Source organism: Tamandua tetradactyla, chromosome 16, assembly GCF_023851605.1.
Source record: "Tamandua tetradactyla isolate mTamTet1 chromosome 16, mTamTet1.pri, whole genome shotgun sequence".
Lineage (NCBI taxonomy): Eukaryota > Metazoa > Chordata > Mammalia > Pilosa > Myrmecophagidae > Tamandua > Tamandua tetradactyla.
Genome location: NC_135342.1, coordinates 51911648 through 51932988, shown reverse-complemented (window position 1 = coordinate 51932988; position 21341 = coordinate 51911648). Strand labels below are relative to the sequence as shown.

The 21341-nt window shown below is 38.9% G+C and overlaps 1 protein-coding gene across 2 annotated transcripts in view; it reads left to right on the top strand.

Annotated features, from left to right (window-relative positions):
* Window positions 1-21341, top strand: part of PRSS54 (serine protease 54) — a 32845-nt gene that overhangs the window by 5003 nt on the left and 6501 nt on the right. The window lies entirely within an intron of this gene.

The window sequence follows — 21341 nt, the reverse complement described above, 5'->3', positions numbered from 1 at the left end:
GCCCTGGCTCCGTCCCCACATGGCCTTCTCCCCCAGGTGTCTCTGTCTGTGTCTCTTCTCCTCTTATAACACCCTACCGTGGTATGGCCTCAACTTAACCGCACCTGCAAGGACCCTATTTCGAAATAATGGCATGTTCTAAGGACTGAGGGTTCAACCTATCTTTTGGGGGGACACATTCAACCTAGAATATTTACCTTCCCACAAAACACTGGGAAGAAAGAATGTCCAATTACTGATCACTGGCAAAATAAATAATAGTATAAACCCTCAGTGGGAAATTGTGCAGCTGCTGAATTTTTAACATTAAATATTTAAATTGAAACTATGTGTACCTTGTGCATGTACCTGGTTCACAAAGAACCAAAGAGTATAGGATGAAAAGCAACCCCTTCCCCCACATGCCTTCAGGCCCTCCCTCCCCTGTGACCTAGCGTCCCACCTGCTGTAACAAAGGGTCACACACCGGCTGGCTGAAAACAACCAATCCCTGGTGTCACGGAGGCTAGAAGTCTGAGATCAAACTTCTGAAGCCCGTAGGGAAGAATCTGTCCCACGCCTCTCTCCTGGCTTTGGACGGTGATGGGTCATCCTTGGTGCTCCTTGGCTTGTGGCATAACTCAGACTCTGCCTCCGTCATCGTATGGCTGTCCTCTCTCTGGATGTCTGTCTGTCTCCTCTCCCCTTCTTCTAAGGACACCAGTCATTGGATTAAAGTCCCACCCTACTTTCAGTAGGGCCTCATTTTAACTTGCCTGATTCCACCTGTAATGACCCTATTTCCAAATAGGTCCGCATGCTGAGGTTCGGGGATTAGGGCTGCAACATGTAGACCCCTCTGTGCTGCTCTATAAATCTGCTGACAGGGCAATTGCTTTTCCCTTGGCACAGCTGGTAGCAGTGTAAGCATCCTGTTCTCCTCTTAGCTTTCCTCACTCTCGCATGCATGCTGGAGATCTTTTCTTATCAATACATACAGAGCTACCATATTCTTTTTGTCATCTGTATGCTATTCCATCATGTGAATGTTTCATAAGTACAGTCCTCTGATAATGGAAATGTGGGTTGCTTCCAGTCTTTTACTATTACAAAAAAAAAGAAAATGCTACAGTAGATATCCTTGTACATGTATTATTTCACAATCATGCAAAAATAACCTAGGAGTGGAAATCCTAAATTAAAGAAGATATGCAGTCATAATTTTGATAGCTATTGCCAACTAGCCCTCCATACAGGTTCTGTTTCTATGTAGAATTCTCATTATTGCTGTTTTCTATCTAGCTTGCTGTTATGGTGTCGATTTTCTCTTTGATTCAAGGGTTTTATTTTAAAAAGAGTTAAAATATCCAGGTAGTAGGGTTTTTTAATTTTTATTTTTCCCCTGTTATTGATTTTGAGTTATACTGCATAGTGATATATTTATGACTTTGTTGATTTCCTTGGGCCTAATATGTGGTTCGTGTGAATATTTTCCACTGGTAAATTGAAATGTGTATTTTCTCTCCTTGATGTACTATTTTACCTATAAAATTGATCAGTTCTGGGCTAAGAGAAGTGAATGAAAATCTCCTACCACAAATGAGCTTCTGCTTTTTTCTACTTGCATCTCCTGGAGTTATAACTTTGTGAATACTATGTCACTTGCTGCAGATATTTCTTTATCATTATTTTTGTCTTGGTGCTTTTTTTGCTCTGAATGCATCAAGCTTGTTTGATGTTAAAAATGTGACTCCTACTCCTTTGTCTTAGGTTATGTTTTCTGTTTTCATTGCGTCTTGTTTTGCTAACTTTGCTGTCCTTTGTTTTGCTTTGTATGTCTCTTCTGACAAATTTGGAAAATTTGTATTTTCATTCTGGTCTTCATCTTAGAGTTACAATTTCATGTAAGATACATAAATCCTCTGTTTCTTTCTGTACAGTCATCTCTTGACTCTCTACTGTGGTCAGTGCCAGAATTTGTACCTTTTTCCTTCTTTCTTTCTTCTTTCTCCTCTGAAACCACCCAATTTCAAAAGGTTATACATGTGTTTCGGCATTTACTTCTATCCATTTATACTATGCACACGCTTTTTATTCATTTATTAGCTGTAAACAATATGTTTTGACTCCTGAATATAAAGATGAGGAAATCATACTCCCTCCAACTTTGTTTCCAACTTTAGTTATAGCATTTGATTACTGCCAGGATTTATAACATTTTTAACTCTGATCTATAACTTTAAAAAGTTTTTCTTTTACTTTAATTTTAGTCCAATATTATAATGGACTCCAACTTTACTTACAGATCTTTTGCTGGATTTTCTCCATTTGAGAAATTGGAGAACCTTGTTTGGCTGAAGTTAATTTTCAAGTAGTTTCTTAAAGGAGGACTCCCAAGAACCATGCTCATTGCTTCTTGCATATTCAAAAGTGTTTTGCGCTAAGGATAGGCTAAGCCTACTTAAAATTAGGCCTCAGAGTCACCCCCAAGAACCTCTTTTGTTGCTCAGATGTGGCCTTTCTCTCTCTCAGCCAACATGACAAGCAAACTCATTGCCCTCCCCCTCTCTACCTGGGACATGCCTCCCAGGTGGACCTTCCTGGCAATGTGGGACAGAAATCCTAGAGCTGGGACTCATCACAAAGGGACTGAGAAAACCTTCTTGACTGAAAGAGGGAAGAGAAAAATGAGACAAAATAAAGTGTCAATGGCTGAGAGATTCCAAACAGAGTCGAGAGGTTATCCTGGGGGTTATTCTTACGCATTAAACAGATATCACCATTTTAGTTAAGGTGGAATGGAGAGGCTGGAGGGAACTGCCTGATGTGGAGCTGTGTTCCAGTAGCCATGTTTCCTGAAGATGATTGTATAATGATACAGCTTTTGCAGTGTGACTGCGTGATTGTGAAAATCTTGTATCTGATGCTTCTTTTATCTACCTTGTGGACAGATGAGTAAAACATAGAGATTAAAAATAAATAAATAATAGGGGGAACAAGTGTTAAAATAAATTTAGTAGATTGAAATGCTAGTGATCAACGAAAGGGAGGGGTAAGGGGTATGGTATGTGTGAATTTTTTTCTGTTTTCTTTTTATTTCTTTTTCTGAATTGATGCAAATGTTTTAAGAAATGATCATGATGATGAATATACAACTACGTGATGATATTGTGAATTATTGATTATATATGTAGAACGGAATGATCATATGGTAGGAATGCTTGTGTTTGTATCTTGGTATGTTTAATAAATAAAATAAATTTTAAAAAAAGAAAGAAAAGCTAAAGAGAGTTCTGCAGATTGAAAGGAAAGGACAATAGACAATTGACTGAAGCCATGTGAAGAAATAAAGATCTCTGGTAAAGATTTAAAAAAAAATGTTTTGCACTACCCTTAAATCTGAATGACCACTTCAGTTAAGAATGTATGGCTCATACTTTCTTTTCTTGGGGACGTTATTGGTACCATCACCCTGGATTTCTGGTATATCTTGCTTTGGAGAAGTTTGAGGCCATTCTGACTTTCCCCCATAGGTAGGTTGACCACACTTCCTGATAAGCCTTGGAGACTTCTGGTTTACAATTATCCCATCATCCATTCACTCTCACAAGTTCCCTGGACTGGACAATAAATTATATGGGCAACCTAGAGATGACAACAACATTTTCTGTTTGAATACCTAAGGATCCAAGGATTCCTTTTTTGTCACGAAGTCCACCATCTTCATTAGCTATGCCGGCTCTCTCCCATTTGCTCCTCCAGATCCACACTTCTCCCTTTCCTTTGGCTTTCAAGATTCTCTCTTTGTCTTTGATTTTCTGCAGTCTGAAAATAATATGCCTAAGTATAGATTTCTGAGTATTTGTCTTTCTGGGTGTTCTCTGAGCTTCCTCAGTCTGTGGTTTGGTGTTGTCACTAATTCTGGAAAATTCTCAGACATTATTCCCTCAAATATTTCATTTGTTCCTTTCTTTCTTCTCGTATTCCCATCACATGTATGTTATACTTTTGTAATTGTCCCCCAGTTCTTAGATATTTTATTCTGGTTTTTTTTTTTTCTGTTCTGTTTTCTTTTTTTCTCTTTGCTTTTCAGTTTGGGAAATTTCTATTGAAATATCTTCAAACTTACTGACTCCTTCCCTTCGCTGTGTCCAATCTACGGAGTCCATTGAAGGCATTCTTTATTTCTGTTATAGCATTTTTTATTTCTATTTTTTCCTTTTGAGTCTTTCTTAGAGCTTCCTTCTCTCTGCTTATATTACCCATCTGTTCTTATAGCTTCTTTTTTTCCCATTAGAACCCTTAGCATATTAATCATAGTTATTTAAAATTCCTGATCTGACAATACGAAAATCTCTGTCATATCTGGGTCTAGTTCTGATGCTTGTCCTGTCTCTTCACATTGTGCTTTTTCCCTTTCAGCATGCCTTGTAATTTTTTTGTGGAAAGCCCGGTATAATGTATTGGGTAAAAGGAACTGAGGTAAATAGGCCTTTATGTGAGGTTTAAGTTTATCTGGTGTGACATTAGGTTGTGCTTACTGTTGCTGTAGCTGTAGATGTCAGATGCTAAAATGTCCTCTGGTGTCCTTGTTACTGCCTTCCCTGCTGCCTTTGAGTTTCCCTAGAGATTTCTCCTTAAAGTGGGTCTGAGCCTTGCAGTCCTTTTATCTGTCATGTCCTTATTATTACACAGGAGTCTTATTGATGTGGTAGCAAGATGTGGAGAGAGAGGAGATGTTCTTTATTCTTATGAGGAGATCTCAGTCTTTTAGACCTTCATAAGCGGTTCTCAGCTTTGTTATTTTTAATTCCTTAGGTGGGACAGGAAGGCGAGAGGGGCTGGAATTGGGTATTTGCCTTCTCTGGTAAGATAGTTTCCCTTGAGGGTAGAACTTTGTTAAGGAGGACAGAACAGTCTGGGCATATTCCAAAATGGTTACTTTTCCCCTCCCCCTGTCAGAAGCATGGCTTCTATTGCATTTGGCTCTCGTGTTCACCACTGGTAGTCCTGGGCCTCGACTTAGTTCAGAGTCAGTCTCCAGCAATTAGTCAATTGCCCTTTGAGAATTCCTGCCTGATATTGATTCCAGTGGTGGTTTCTGCTCTTGGAAAGTTGTGATTCTCTGTATCTGTCTATATCTACAGTTTTGCATTAGTGGTTTGCCCTGTGACCTCAATTTTCTGATGATCTAAGAAGTTGTGCTGGTTTGAAAGGATTTATGTACCCTAAAACAATGCTTTAATCCTAAACAATCTTGTGAGAGCAATGGTTTCTTCTAATCCCTATTCAGTACTGTATGTTGGAAACTTTAATTAGCTCATCTCCATGGAGATGCGACTCAATCAAGAGTGGGTATTAAACTATATTAGATACAGATGTGACTCCACCCATTCAGGTGGGTCTTGGTTAGTTTACTGGAATCCTATAAAAGAGGAAACATTTTGGAGAAAGCGGGAATTTCTTAAAAGAGCACATTCTTTCATTTTTAGTTTTTATTATGCTTAATTTATTTAGTTATAGTTTATGTATACAACATAACATTTCCCATTTTAACCACCTTCAAGAAGACAATTCAGGGTTGTTAATAACAGTCAAAATGTTTTGCCGCCACCACTACCATGAATTACCAAACTTTTCCATTACTGCAAACAAAACTGCACCCATTAAGCATTTCCCACCCTCACCTGAGTACCCTGTAATCTACTTTCTGTCTCTATGAATTTGCATGTTCTAGTTATTTCATATAAGTGAGATTACACAATATTTATCCTTTTGTGTTTGGCTTATTTCACTCAACATCTCTTGAATGCTCATCTATGTTGTAGTGTGTATCAAAACTTGGCTCCTTTTTTATGGCTGAATAATATTCCATTATAAGTACATACCCACATTTTGTTTATCCATTCATCAGTTTATGAACCCCTGGATTACTTTAAGCTTTTGGCTATTGTGAAAAATAATGCTGTGAAGGACACTGATGTACAAATATCTGTCTGAATCCCTGCTTTCACTTCTTTTGGGTACATACCTAGAAGTAGGATTGCTAGGTCCTAGGGTAATTCTATACTTAACTTTCTAAGGAACTACAAAATTGTTTTCCACAGTGGTTGCACCTTTTTACAGTCTGACCAACAATGCATGAGTGTTCCTATTTCTCTGCATCTTCGCCAACACTGGTTACTTTCCATTTGAAAACTAACAGCTATCTAGTGGGTATGAGATGGTATCTCATTGTTTGTTTTTTTTTTAATGCAATTTTATTGAGATGTATTCACACAGCATAGAAGCCATCCAAAGTATACAATCACTGATTTGCAGTATTATCGCCTGGTTGTGCATACAGCCTCATGATCAAATTTACAACATTCTCATTACTCCAGAAAAAACAGAAGAATAAACAAGAAAATCCTAATCCTTCCATACTCCTTATTCCCCATATTATTGACCCTTAGTGTTGGTGTGGTACATTTGTTACTGTTGATGAAAGAGTATTAAAATATTACAGTTAACTATAGTCCATAGTTTGTAATTTGTACATTTTCCCATATTAACTACTTATAATAGTGCTGTACCCCTTTATTATTTATTTATAATAGTGTTGTACATCTGCTCTAGTTCATGAAAGAACTTCTTTATATTTGTACAGTTAATCATGAACCTTACTCACCACAAGATTCACTGTGCTGTACATTCCCATGTTTTAGCTTCCAGCTTTTCATCTGGTGACATATTTGACTCTAAACTTCCCTTTGTCCACCAACTCACACACATTCAGCACTGTGAATTACTCTCACAATAATGTGTTACTATCACCTCTGTCCATTTCCAAACGTTTAAGTTCACCCTAGTTAAATATTCTGCACATATTATGCAACTGCTTCCCGTTCTTTAGCCTCATTCTATATCCTGGTAACATATGTTCTGTATTTTATGTCTATGAGTTTACATAATGCAATTAATTCATATCAATGAAATTATAAAATATTTGTCCTTTTGTGTCTGACTTATTTTGCTTAACATAATGTCCTCAAGGTTCATCCATGCTGTCACATGCTTCAGGACTTCATTCCTTCTTATTGCTGAATAATATTCAATCATATGTACATATCACTTATTGTTTATCATTTCATCTGTTGATGGGCACTTGGATTGTTTCCTTTTTTGGGGCAATTGTGAATAATGCCTAGGTACATCAGTGTGCAAATGTCTGTTCGCATCCGTGCTTCCAGACCTTCCGGGTATATCACAATAGCAGGATTACTGAGTTGTAAGGCAAATACATACTTAGCTTCCTGAGGAACTGCCAGACCACCCTCCACGGTGGTTGAAACCATTGTACATTCCCACCAGCAATGAGTAAGTGTTCCAATTTCTTCACATCCTTGCTGTCATGGTCAGGTTCATGTGTCAACTTGGCCAAGTGGTGGTACCTGTTTGTCTGGTTGGGCAAGTGCTGGCCTGTCTGTTGTGATGAGGACATTTCATAGAATTAAATCATGATCATGTCAGCTGCATCCACAGCTGATTCCATTTGTAATCAGCCAAAGGGGAGTGTCTTCTGCAATGAGTGATGCTTAATCTAATCATGGGAAACCTTTTAAAGAGGATTCAGAATAGACAGGCTCTCTTCCTGCCTCAGCTGGCGAGCCTCTCCTGTGGAGTTGGTCCAGACCCTCCATTGGAATTGTTGGCTGCACAGCCTGCCCTGCAAATTTTGGACCCTGCGTTCCCGCGGTCACGTAAGACACTTTTATAAAGTTTATATTTGTGAGTGTTCCCTGTTGATTCTGTTTCTCTAGAGAAACAGAAACTTGCCAACACTTCTAGTTGCCTGTTGTTTAATAGCAGCCATTCTAGTAGGTGTGAGGTGATAATCTCATTGTGGTATTGATTTGCATTTTCCTAATGACTAGTGAAGCTGAGATTTTTTCATGTGCCTCTGAGCCATCTGTATATTCTCTTTGGAGAAGTATCTGTTCATATCCTTTGCCCATTTTTTAAAATTGGGTTGTTTGTCTTTTTATTGTTGAGTTGTAGAATTTCTTTATATATGCTGGATATCAAACCCTTATCAGATATGTGGTTTCCAAATATTTTCTCCCGTTGAGTCGGTTACCTTTTCACCCTTTTGACAAAGTCCTTTGAAGCACTGAAGTATTCAATTTTAAGGAGTTTGAGTTCTAGTTCTAGTTATCTGGTACTGGTTCTTATAGTTAGGTCTTTGATTTATTTTGAGTTAATTTTTGAATAGGTGCGAGATGGGGGTCCTATTTCATTCTTTTGGTTATGGATACCTTGTTCTCTGAATACCATTAATTGAAGAGATTGTTCCATCCCAGTTGAGTGAGCTTGGGAGCCTTATCAAAAATCAATTGTCCATAGAGACTTCCGGGTCAAGATGGCAGCTTAACAGCATGAGCATTTTAGTTCGTCCTCCAGAACAACTACTAAATAACCAGAAACAGAACAGAACAGCTCCTGGGGCCATGTCAGTGACCAGACACACAGCGTATCCCAGTCTGGACCAGCTGGACTGGCTGCAAGCACCCCCCAGAACCGTGAGTTCCCAAAGCTGCGGCGGCCAGCACCCTCCCCCACAAGCCACTTCCCAGAGGGGAAAGGAAAGGACTTTACCAGCAGCAGGGACTGGGAACAATCAAAGGCCAATTCTGGAACTAATTAACAAATTCTGACTACTAAAAATAGGCCCCCAACTTAGGTGAACCTGATCAAAGCAGAGGTTGCTCATTTTTGCCCTGGTGCCAAGGGGGCAGGACTGACAGAAAAAGGGGGGAAGAAAAGAAGGAAACAGAGGTTTTTGTGGCTGTGTATCTACAAAAGCTTGACTGCCTCTGGATACAGCGGCAGGACTTTTCAGGCTGCAACTGCCCCAGGCATAGGCAGAAGTGAGCTCTTTTGGGGGCTTATCTGGAGCCTGTGCCTTCCCCAGGGGAGGGGTGAAGCCTCACCCAGGTGGAATCCCTCCATCAAGCAATTCAGACACCAGGACTTGGTAATTTGAAGCCATTAAAATCAGCCTACAACCTCTCCTCTGTCTCCACCACGCCTCCAGCAGGGAGAGTCTGCCAAAGTTAAAGGTACTGCATCATCTTATGCTGGTGGGACCTGCAGTCAGACAAACCGCACACACAGGGTAGGATAAGAAAAACAGAGTCCAGAGACTTTACAGGAAAGTCTTTCAACCTGCTGGGTCTCACCCTCAGGGAAAACCGACACAGGTGACTTTTTCCTCCTGATAGGAGGCCAGTTGGTCTGGGAAAATCTGGCTGTAGTCTATAATATCTAAGTAGGCCCTCCTAAGTATGTGGGGGGGAAAGGCACCACACAAGCAGGGCAAGAAACAAGAAAACAAGAACTGAAAAATTCTCCTCTGTTAAACAAAACCTAAGCTAGAGGTCCAGATAAAGCTGAACAGAATGTCAAAGAACAGATAGACAACAAATTCATCCAGCAAGAAAACCCTAGATAAAAGAAGTGAAAACAATCTCCAGAATAAACTAATTAAGGTAATTAAATGCCTAGACGCCAGCAAAAAATAACAAATCACACTAGGAAAATTGAAGATATAGCCCAGTCAAAGGAAAAAACCAACAATTCAAATGACATACAGGAGCTGAAACAATTAATTCAGAATGTACACACGGACATGGAAAACCTCATCAAAAACCAAATCAATGAACTGAGGGAGGATATAAAGAAGGCAAGGAAAGAACAGAAAGAAGAAACTGAAAGTCTGAAAAAATAAATCACAGAACTTATGGGAATGAAAGACACAGTAGAAGAGATGAAAAAACCAATGGAAACCTACAATGGTAGATTTCGAGAGACAGAACATAGACTTTCTGAACTGGAGGATGGAACATCTGAAATCCGACAAGAAACAAAAACTATAGGAAAAAAATTGGAAAAATATGAGCAGGGACTCAGGGAATTGAAAGACAATATGAAGTGCACGAATATACATGTTGTGTGTGTCCCGGAAGGAGAAGAGAAGGGAAAAGGAGGAGAAAAACTAATGGAGGAAATTATCACTGAAAATTTCCCAACTCTTATGAAAGACCTAAAATTACAGATCCAAGAAGTGCAGCGTACCCCAAAGAGAATTGATCCAAATAGACATACTCCAAGACATTTACTAATCAGAATGTCAGAGGTCAAAGAGAAAGAGAGAATCTTGAAAGCAGCAAGAGAAAAGCAATCCATCACATACAAGGGAAGCCCAATAAGACTATGCGCAGATCTCTCAGCAGAAACCATGGAGGTGAGAAGACAGTGGGATGATATATTTAAATTACTAAAAGAGAAAAACTGCCAACCAAGAACTCTATATCCAGCAAAACTGTCCTTCAAAAATGAGGGAGAAATTAAAACATTTTCATACAAAAAAATCACCGAGAGAATTTGTGACCAAGAGACCAGCTCTGCAAGAAATACTAAAGGGAACACTAGAGACAGATAGGAAGACAGAAGAGAGAGGTGTGGAGAAGACTGTAGAAAGGAAGACTATGAGCAAAGGTAAAAAGAAGGAAAATTAGATAGGACATATAAAATCCAGAAGGCAAAATAGTACAAGAAAGTATACTACCCATGCAGTAATAACACTGAATGTTAATGGATTAAACTCTCCAATCAAAAGACATAGTCTGGCAGAATGGATTAGAAAACAGGACCCATCTATATGTTGTCTCTACTCAAAGGACACGAGGCCAAGGACACAAATGGACATTTACACACAAATGTTTATAGCAGCATTATTTACAATTACCAAGAGATGGAAATAGCCAAAATGTCCATCAACAGACAGTTGGCTAAACAAACTGTGACATTTATATAAGATGGAATATTATGCAGCTGTAAGACAGAATAAAGTTATGAAGTAGGTAACAACATGAATGGACCTTAAGGACATTATGCTGAGTGTGATTAGCCAGAAACAAAAGGACAAATACTGTATGGTCTCACTGATATGAACTGACATTAGTGAATAAACTTGGAATATTTCCTTGGTAACAGAGACCATCAGGAGATAGAAATAGGGTAAGATATTGGGTAATTGGAGCTGAAGGGATACAGATTGTGCAACAGGACTGAATATAAAAACTCAGAAATGGACAGCACAATATTACCTAAGTATGATACAATTATGTTAAAACACTGAATGAAGCTGCATATGAGAAGGATAGAGGGAGGAGGGCTGGGGCATGAATGAAATCACAAAGAAAGATAGACGATAAAGATTGAGATGGTGTAATCTAGGAATGCCTAGAGTGTATAATGATAGTGACTAAATGTACAAATTTAAAAATGTTTTTGCATTAGGAAGAACAAAAGAATGTCATTACTGCAGGGTGCTGAAAATAGATGGTACTTAATAGTTTAAAATTTCAACTAATGTGTGAGACTAAAGCAAAAATGTTTATTTTTTTGGTACAAATCTATACTTTGACTAGTGCATCTCCTAATATAACTTATGTAGATAGTTGATTGAACACCTTAAGTACATGGAACTCTGTATAGGACATGAGATTTTGTTGGTTTGTCCAGGTGATGCCCTGATGAATCCCAGAGTGATTTGATCAGTGAGTGGAAAAGTATTTGCAAAGTCCTCTTCGGGGAATGGTGAGAACAGGGGAAAACTCAACTTCCCCAAGTAGAATTCTTGATATTCTCACAAGCAGTGTGGGCAACCAAAGCTATAGGCTGAGCCCCCAGTCTTGGAGTTTGCTCATATGAAACTTAACCCCACAGGGAATAGGTCAGGCCTACTTAAAATTAAGCCTAAGAGTCACCCCCAAGAGAACCTCTTTTGTTGCTCAGATGTGGCCTCTCTCTCCAGCCAACACAGCAAGCAGACTCACCACCCTCCCCCTGTCTACGTGGGACATGACTCCCAGGGTTGTAGACCTTCCTAACAATGTGGGACAGAAATCCCAGAATAAGCTGAGATTCAACATCAAGGGATTGAGAAAAACTCTAGAATGAGCGGAGACTCAGCATCAAGGGATTAAGAAAACCTCGACCAAAAGAGGGAAGAGTGAAATGAGACAAAGCGTCAATGGCTAGAGATTCCAAACAGAGTGGAGAGGTTATCCTGGAGGTTATTCTTATGCATTAAGTAGATATCACCTTGTTATCCAAGATGTAATGGAGAGACTGGAGGGAACTGCCTGAAAATGTAGAGCTGTGTTCCAGTAGCCATGTTTCTTGATGATGATTGTATAATGATATAGCTTTCACAATGTGACTGTGTGATTGTGAAAACCTTGTGTCTGATGCTCCTTTTATCTACCTTGTCAACAGATGAGAGGAACATATGGAATAAAAATAGATAATAGGGGGAACAAATGTTAAAATAGATTTAGTTTGAAATGCTAGTGATCAATGAAAGGGATCAGTAGGGGTATGACCTGTAAAGTTTTTTTTTCTGTTTGTTATATTTTTCTGTTGTCTTTTTATTTCTTTTTCTGAATTGATGCTAATGTTCTGGGAAATGATCATGATGATGATGAATATGCAACTATGTGATGATATTGTGAATTGCTGAGTGTATGTGTTGGTAATGTTTGTGTTTCTTGTAATTTTTTTTAATTAATAAAAATTTAAACAAACAAACAAACAAACCAAAAAAAAATCAATTGTCCATAGATCTGAGAGTCTATTTCTGAGTCTCAATTTTTTAGGCCAGTACCATGCTGTTTTTTTGGGTTTTTTTTCAAATCTGTCAGTCTTTAATGGTTTCTGGGTTGGGCAGAATGCTTGGATTATGTTTCCCTGCCACAAGTAAATATTTCTATATAATATGTTAATTAATCATGGATTTACATACTAGAGATCTATAGAACATCATTTTCTAAATACATGGGTAATGAAATTATCAAGTTTACATGTGAAAATTGTTAGTAAAATATAAAGGCAATCTTAATAAAAGCAGGTATAATATTAATTACAAATTCTTGTTTCCTAATCAAGCTATTTCAACCATGTTGTAGTGGTTTTCTGCTATTTCTCTCAATTTTTTGTTTTAATTGTAATTAAGTCTATAATAATCCTAACTATATAGTAATCATATATAAAATATAGTAATTATAATATATGATAATCTGTTATAATAAAATACATATATTTTAATGTATAAAATCCACACCCACATCTTGTTCTACAGAGGCAACCAGTATTAATTTTTTAAATTGCTTCACTTGCTGGTTACTGCCATGTTTATTCTTCCATTTAATGAATAACCAAATTGACATGAAAGTTAAGAATATATCTCAAACATATTTTCACCTTTTCTCTTTTTCTCACACATTTTGATAATTACAGCATTTTCATATTGTTTACTCTATCTTTCAAATTTGTAAAGCATCATTAAACTCAAATTTTCTTGATATCCATATGCAAAAGAATGTAGGTGGACTCCTACTCACACGGTGTATAAAAATCAACTCAAAATGGATCAAAGACCTAAACATAAGACCCAAAGAAAACATAGGGAAGCATCCTCAGGACTTGTGTTAGGCAATGATTTCTTAGACTTTATACACAAAGCACAAGCAACAAAAGAATCAATAGATAAATGGGACCTCATCAAAATTAAAAACATTTGTGCATCAGAGGACTTTATCATAAAAGTAAAACAACCTAGACAACGGAAAATATTTGGAAACCACATATCCAATAAAGGTTTAATAGCCATAATATGTAAAGAAATCTTCAACCTCAAAAACAAAGACAATCCAATTTAAAAATGGTCAAAAGACTTGCATAAACTTTTTTCTACAGAATATATAAAAATGGTCACAAAGCACACGAAAAGATGTTTAAGGACATTAACCATTAGGGAAGTGCAAGTCAAAACCACGATGATACACCAGTTCACACCTGCTAGCACGGCCACTACTGAAAAAAAAAACCTACATAATTACAAGCATTGGACAGGATGTGGGAAAATAGGAACACTCATACATTATTGGTGGGAGTATAAAATGATACCACTACTAACAGCTTGAAAGTCAAATATGGAATCACCCTATGACCCAGCAATCCCACTTCTAGGTATATAACCAAAAGAATTGAAAGCAGGTGTTGCCAAGTAATGAGCTCACTGCCCAATGTGCATAGGAACTGATATTGTGACATAAAGATTTTGAGAAAATAGTTTTATTGTGAGGTTGACTGACAAGGAGACTGGAGGCAAGGCTCAGCTCTGTCTCCCCGATTGTGGGGTCAGGTCGGTTTTTGTTTTGGGTGGATGCAAAAGGGCTTAGGGCACAGGCACAGTAACAGGAGCATAAGCAGAGGTTGCTCATGCTAGATCATGAGTGGCATGTTATTAAATGGCGCCTTAGGTGTGCTCTGCAGGGGTGTTTGCTGAGGAAAGGTTACTTAAGGTTATAACTGGCAGCAAATGCACATGTGTCTGGCTGGGGAATTGTACAGGCATCTTAATAGGTTTATGCCTGTATCAGATGGTTTGTGAAAAGGTCAGGGAAAGGAGGAAGTTATGATAATGGCCTCTTGCTTGTTTCCCTTTGAATTTTGAACATTCTTCAGTCTCGAGGGTATCAGGATGATGACTGCTCAGGCTGTTTCCAGCTGATTCAGGTCGCTGAACGGCGGTGAGGGAACTGCCTTGTGTGTAGTTGTAGTTGAATGTACTCTCACATTCCTGGTGGTTGTTCCCAGAGAAGCTGGAATCTGTGGGTCCTGGGGCTCAGTTGACATAGAAACAGTCTTCAAGTGTTGAGTCTCCAATGAGATGAGATTTCTGAATTTTCCATCATCATACCCAGTGTAAGTCCTTCTGCTCAGAATATAGTTGAGTCCATTCCTCCTTGGTGAATTCTATACCCATATCCTTGAATGTCATTGGTTCCGGCCAGCGGAAGCCCTGGACCGGTCGGGACGCTCTTCTTTCAGGTCGCGGCGCGAATCCAGCCTTACCCCGCGCTGGAGCGCACGACCTACCATGCTGTTTTGACCACTGTGGCTTTATAATATGCTTTAAAATCAGGAAGTGTGATTCCTCCTACTTCATTCTTCTTTTTCAACAGGTTTTTGGCAATTCAAGTCCTCTTACCCTTCTAAATAAAATTGATAAGCAGCTTCTCCTTTTCTGAAAAGTAGACTTTCAGAATTTTGATTGGTATTGCGTTGAATCTGTAGATCTAATTTGGGTAGAATTAACATCTTAATGACATTTAACCTTCCAATCCATTAATATGGAATGTCCTTCCATTTATTCAGGCCTTTGATTTCTTTTAGCAATGCTTTGTAGTTTTCTGTGTACAAGTCCTTTACATCCTTGGTTAGGTTTATTCCTAGATATTTGATTGTTTTAGGTGATATTGTAAATGGAATTTTTTTCTCGATTACATCCTCAGATGGCTCATTCCTAGTATATAGAAACACCATTGATTTTTGCGTGTTGATCTTGTATCCTGCCATTTTGTTGAACTCATTTAGCTCCAATAGCTTTGCTCTTGTTTTTTCTGAGTATAGGATCATGTTATCTGCAAATAGCAACAGTTTTACTTCTTCCTTTCCAATCTGAATATCTTTTATTTCCCTTTCTTGCCGAATTGCTCTAGCTAAATTTCTAGCACAATGCTGAATAGCAGTAGCGACAGTGGGCATCCTTGTCTTGTTCCTGATCTAAGGGGGAAAGTTTTCAGTCTCTCACCACTGAGTACAATGTTAGCTGTGTGTTTTTAATATATGCCCCTTATCATGTTGAGGAATTTTCCTTCAATTCCTACTTTATGAAGTATTTTTATCATGAAAGGATGCTGAATTTTGTCAAATGCATTTTCTGCATCAATCAAGATAATCATGTGGGGGGGTTTCCCTTTTGTTAATGTGGTGTTTTACATTAATTGATTTTCTTGTGTTGAATCACCCTTGCAGACCTAGAATAAAACTCACTTGGTCATGGTGTGTAATTCTTTTAATATGCTGTTGGATTCTATTTGCAAGTATTTTCTTCAGGATTTTTGCACCTATATTCATTAGAGAGATTGGTCTGAGGTTTTCTTTTCTTAAATACCTAATACCGGCTTTGGTATTAGGGTATTATTGGTTTCATAGAATGAGTTGAGTATTGTCTCCTCTTCTTCAATTTTTTTTTGGAAGAGTTTGAGCAGGAGTGATATTAATCTTCCATTTCTCCTCAAGTCAGTGTAGGTTGCTGATGTGTTTGTAGGAACTTGTCCATTTTATCTGTTATCTAGCTTGTTGGCATATAATTGTTCATGATAACCACTTATGACCTTTTTTATTTGTTTGGGGTTTGTAGTAACGTCCCCCTCTCATTCCTGATTTTATTTAGTTGTGGCTTCTCTCTTTTTGTCTTTGTCAGTCTAGATAAGGGTTTTTCGATTTTATTGATCTCAAAGAACCAGTTTTTGGTTTTACTGATTCTCTCTATTGTTTTTTTCATTCTCCATTTCGTTATATTTTCTGCTCTAATCTTTGTTCTTTCCTTCTGCTTATTTTAGGATTGGTTTGCTGTTCTTTCTTCAGTTTCTCCAGTTGTTCAGTTAGGTCGTTGATTGTAGCTCTTTCCTCCTTTTTATTGTAGGCATTTATGGCTATAAATTTCCCTCTCAGTCTTCACTGCATCCCATAAGTTTTGATGTGTTGTGTTCTCATTACCATTCATCTCAAGATATTTAACGATTTCTCTTGCAATTTCTTCTTTGACCCACTGATTGTTTAAGAGCATGTGTTGAACCTCCATGTATTTGTGTATTTTCCAGTTCTCCATTTGTTATTGATTTCCAGCTTCATTCCATTATGATCAGAGAAAGCACTTTGAATAATTTCAGTCTTTTCAAATGTATTTAAGCCTGTTTTGTGACCCAGTATATGCTCTATCATTGAGAATGTTCCAACAGCACTTGAGAAGAATGTGTGTCCTGCTGTTTGGGGATGCAGTGTTCTATATATGTCTTTTAGGTCTACTTAATTCATCATATTATTTAAGTTCTCTTTCTTTATTGATCCTCTGTTTAGTTGTTCTGTCTAGTGGAGAGAGTGGTGTGCTGAAGTCTCCCACTACTATGGTAGAGTCATCTATTACTTTTCCTTTCAGCTTTGCCACTGTTTGCCTAAAGGACTTTGGGGCACCTTAATTAAGAGTATAGATAGTTATGATTGTTATTTCTTCTCATTGAATTGCCCCTTTTATAACTATATAGTGTCCTTTTTTATCACTTATAACATTTTTGCATTTAAAATCTATTTTGTCTGTTTTTAGTATAGCTACCTCAGCTTTCTTTTGTTTACTACTTGTGTGGGATATCTTTTTCCATTCTTTCACTTTCAACTTATTTGCATCTTTGAGTCTAAAATGAGTCTCTTGTAAACAGCATATAGAGGGATCATATTTTCTAATCCATTCTGCCAATCTGTGTATTTTGGTTGGAGAGTTTAATCCATTAATATAAAAAATTATTACTGTCAAGACAGTTATTGATTCAACCACCTTATCCTTTGGTTTTTATTTGTCAGATTTATTGCTCTATATTTATTTATTTTGGGTGCATGGTCCAGAAATCGAACCCAGGTCTCCCGCATCTCTCTCTCTCTTTTTATCCTTTATGCTACTCTTACTAATATTCTTCAATTGTGTACCTGCCTCCGGACCTGTCTTTCCTGTCTTTTCTTTTCTTCCAACATAGTTCTGTAGGGCCAGTCGCTTATTAATGCACTCACTCAACTTCTGTTTATCTACGAATATTTTAACTCTCCCTGCATTTTTGATGGATAGAGAATTCTTGGCTGGCAATTTTTCTCTTTTAGTATCTTAAATATATATTACCACTGCCTTCTCACCTCCATGGTGTCTGATGAGAACTCGGCACTTAGTCTCATTTAGCTTGCCTTGTGTGTGGTGAATTGCTTTTCTCTTGCTGCTTTGGGAATTTTCTTCTTCTCTTCAGTATTTGACAGTCTGATTACTATCTGCCTTCGAGTGGGTCTATTTCGATTTATTCTATTTGGAGTATGTTGGGTGTCATAGTTAGGGACAGGTGTCAACTTGGCCAAGTTGTGGTACCTGTTTATCTGATTGGGCAAGCGCTGGCCTGTCTGTTGCAATGAGGACATTTCATAGGATTAGGTCATGATCACGTCAGCTACATCCACAGCTGATTCCATTTGTAATCAGCCAAAGGGGAGTGTCTTCTGCAATTAGTGATGCTAAATCCAATCATGGGAAGCCTTTTAAGGAGGACTCAGAGGAGACAGGTTCCATTCCTGCCTTGGCTGGTGAGCCTCTCCTGTGGAGTTCGTCCAGGCCATCCATTGGAGTCATCGGCTTTGCAGCCTGCCCTGTGGATTTTGGACTCTGCGTTCCTACGGTCACGTGAGACACTTTCATAAATTTTATATTTGCAAGTGTTCCCTGTTGGTTCTGTTTCTCTAGAGAACCCTAACTAATACATTGGGCTTCTTGGATTTGCATATTTATGTCTTTTATAAAGGTTGGGAAATTTTCAACCATTATTTCCTCAAATACTCTTCCTGGCCCTTTTTCCTTCTGTTCTCCTTCTGGGACACGCATGACGCTTATATTTGTGTGCTTTGTGTTGTCAGTCATTTCCCTGAGACCCTGCTTGAATTTTTCCACTTTTTTTCTCCATTTGTTCTTTTGTCTGTTCAAATTTGGTTGATCTGTCTTCTAGTTCACTGATTCTTCTGCCTCCTCAAATCTGCTGTGTCTCCAGTATACTAATTTCATCTACAGTGTTTTTTCCTTCCATAATCTGTTATTTTTCTATTCTTTCAAATTCTTCTTTATGCTCTTCTAGTGCCTTCTTAATATCCTTTATCTCTTTATGCATTTTCCTTCATTTATTTGCATTGATTCAGATTTGTTTGCATGTCTTTGACTAGTTGTTCCAGATTCTGTATCTCCTCTGACTTTTTTATCTGGAAAAAATAAAAAATCAGCATTAAGTCTCATTCAGCTTGCCTTGTATGTGGTGAATTGCTTTTCTCTTGCAGTTTTGGGAATCTTCTTCTTCTCTTAAGTATTTGACAGCTGATTACTATGTGCCTCTGGAAAAGATAAAAAAGTTTCTTCTTCGGTTTTAGTATGTCTTGTGATTTTTTTTGCTGATATCTGGTCATCTGATTATCTTGAAGAGTCTATTCTAAAGGTTGATTTCTCTCTATTGTATAGGATTTAGTTGTTGCCTGGGTTTGTATCAGGGCACTTCTTTGACAGCTTAGTTGTCCATATTTCTCAGTCAAAACAGGGCTGGGTTCCCATGGAGGGGGTGTAGACCAGATCCACTGGGCCTAGGATAGGGTCTGGAGAGGCTCTAAAAAGCCCTGCAGTTCCCCTGCACTTTCCAGATTGGCCGGCAGATGGCACTGTTTGGTGGCTTACTCATCCTCAGACTCTGTTTACCTCCTGGCAGCAGGTGACTGAGCAAGGCTGAAATTGCAGGATGCCTATGCCCTTACGTCACCAGCCAAAATCTGACTTAATGTGGGGTTGTGGCTCCCACTGTCCTTGTGGTGGAGAACTCCCCTGCTGCCCTCTTCTGCAGCCTCACCCAGGCAAGGGTTGGACCTCCAGCTGTTGTTTGCCTCAAGGGTGGAGGATGGGAGACCAGGATCCAGGACTGGAAACACAGTCTCTGTCCATGTTTGCTCAGACTCTTTGTCCCTCACTGGCCCGGGCCTTGAAATGTCCTCCTTTGTCCCCCGGGGCCCCCAAACAGTTGATGTGGGTAGTATCTGCCTGGCAGCTACTTGCTGCCCCTTGTATTCTGTCCTCCCCTGCGGCTGATGTCTTGCTGTGAGTCCCTGTGTGCGTGGGTCTCTGTGTCTAGATACAGGTGGGGATCTGTCTTACTGCTTGCAGAGATTTCATGGTCTGTGTCCCAGGGGGAGGTGGAAGGGGTCCCAGCTGCTGCCTGTGTGCACGTCCTGAGGGTGTGAGACCAAGTGAGGGGGAGGGACTGGCCAGTCCTGAACAGAAGTTTCCTACCTGGTATTTTTCTCTTTCTTCAATTCAGTGTTTTTGGGCTCTTTCTCCAGTCTCTACATTCTTCCAGAGTTCTGACCAAGTGAGAATTGTCCTTTTATTCACTGAATCTCTGCAGAGATGCTATTTATGCTCCCACGTTGATGACATCACTCTCACTGCGATTTTGGTTTGCATTTCCTTACGGTTAATGATGTTGAGCATCTTTTCATACACTCACTGGCCATTTGAATATCTTCTTTGGAGACATGTCTATTCAAGTCCTTGGCCCTCCATGGGTTCTTTGCCTACTAGGTTCCAACTGGGTTTGGCCAACGGGCGCACTGGCAGGAGATTAAAGGGAGGGAGAAGAATGAGGTCAGAGTCCTTATTGGCCTGAAGGGTTCTGTGGACTGGCTGCATCCTCCAGCCAAGTGGCCCCACTCCCTACAGCTCTGCCTCTGCCTGATCACATCCCCCCCTCACTTAGAGACCCTGAAGTTAGTATCAGCACCTTGCTATTACTAGTACTGTTACTAGTACTGCACTATTCCTTGTGGCTTTGTTACATTCCGCCAAAACCTTTGTTGTTGTTTTTGTTCATTTTTTATTTAATATTAATTTTTATTGTGAAAAATAACATATATACAAAAAAGCAATACATTTCAAAGCACACAGCAACAATTAATTATAGGACAGATTTCAGAATTTGGTATGGGTTACAGTTCCACAATTTTAGCTTTTTCCTTCTAGCTGTTCCAAGACACTGGAGACTTAAAGAGATATCAGTATAATGATTCAGCAATATACTCATTTGTTAAATCCTATCTTCACTGTTACAACTCCACTCTCTCCTTTGTTCTTTCTCCCAATCTTTAGGGGTATTTGGGCTATGCCCATTCTAACTTTTTCATGTTGGAAAGGGCTGTCATTAATATGGGATGGGGGATGGAACTATCTGATGTTCTGGGGAGGCTGGCCCTTTTGGGTTTCAGGACTTATCTGGCCTAGGAACCCATCTGGAGGTTGTAGTTTCCTGCAAAGTAACCATACTACATGGAGCCTTTGTACAGTCTCAGATAAAGTCCTAGGTGTTCTTTAGGGTTGGCAGGAATGGTTTTGGTCAGGGTTTGGTGAACCATGATAAATAGCATTATCTAGCTGAAGCCTGCATTAGAGTAGCCTCCAGAGTAGCCTCCAGAGTAGCCTCTCGACTCTATTTGAACTCTGTCGGCCACAAAGTTAAAACCTTTGTAAAGAGTCCTTTTATTAAACTATCCTCAATTTACCTTGAGTATGCCATTTGTTTCCTGCTGAGAACTGATTAGTATATGTCTCAGTGCTGGTCATTGTGTATCTTTTT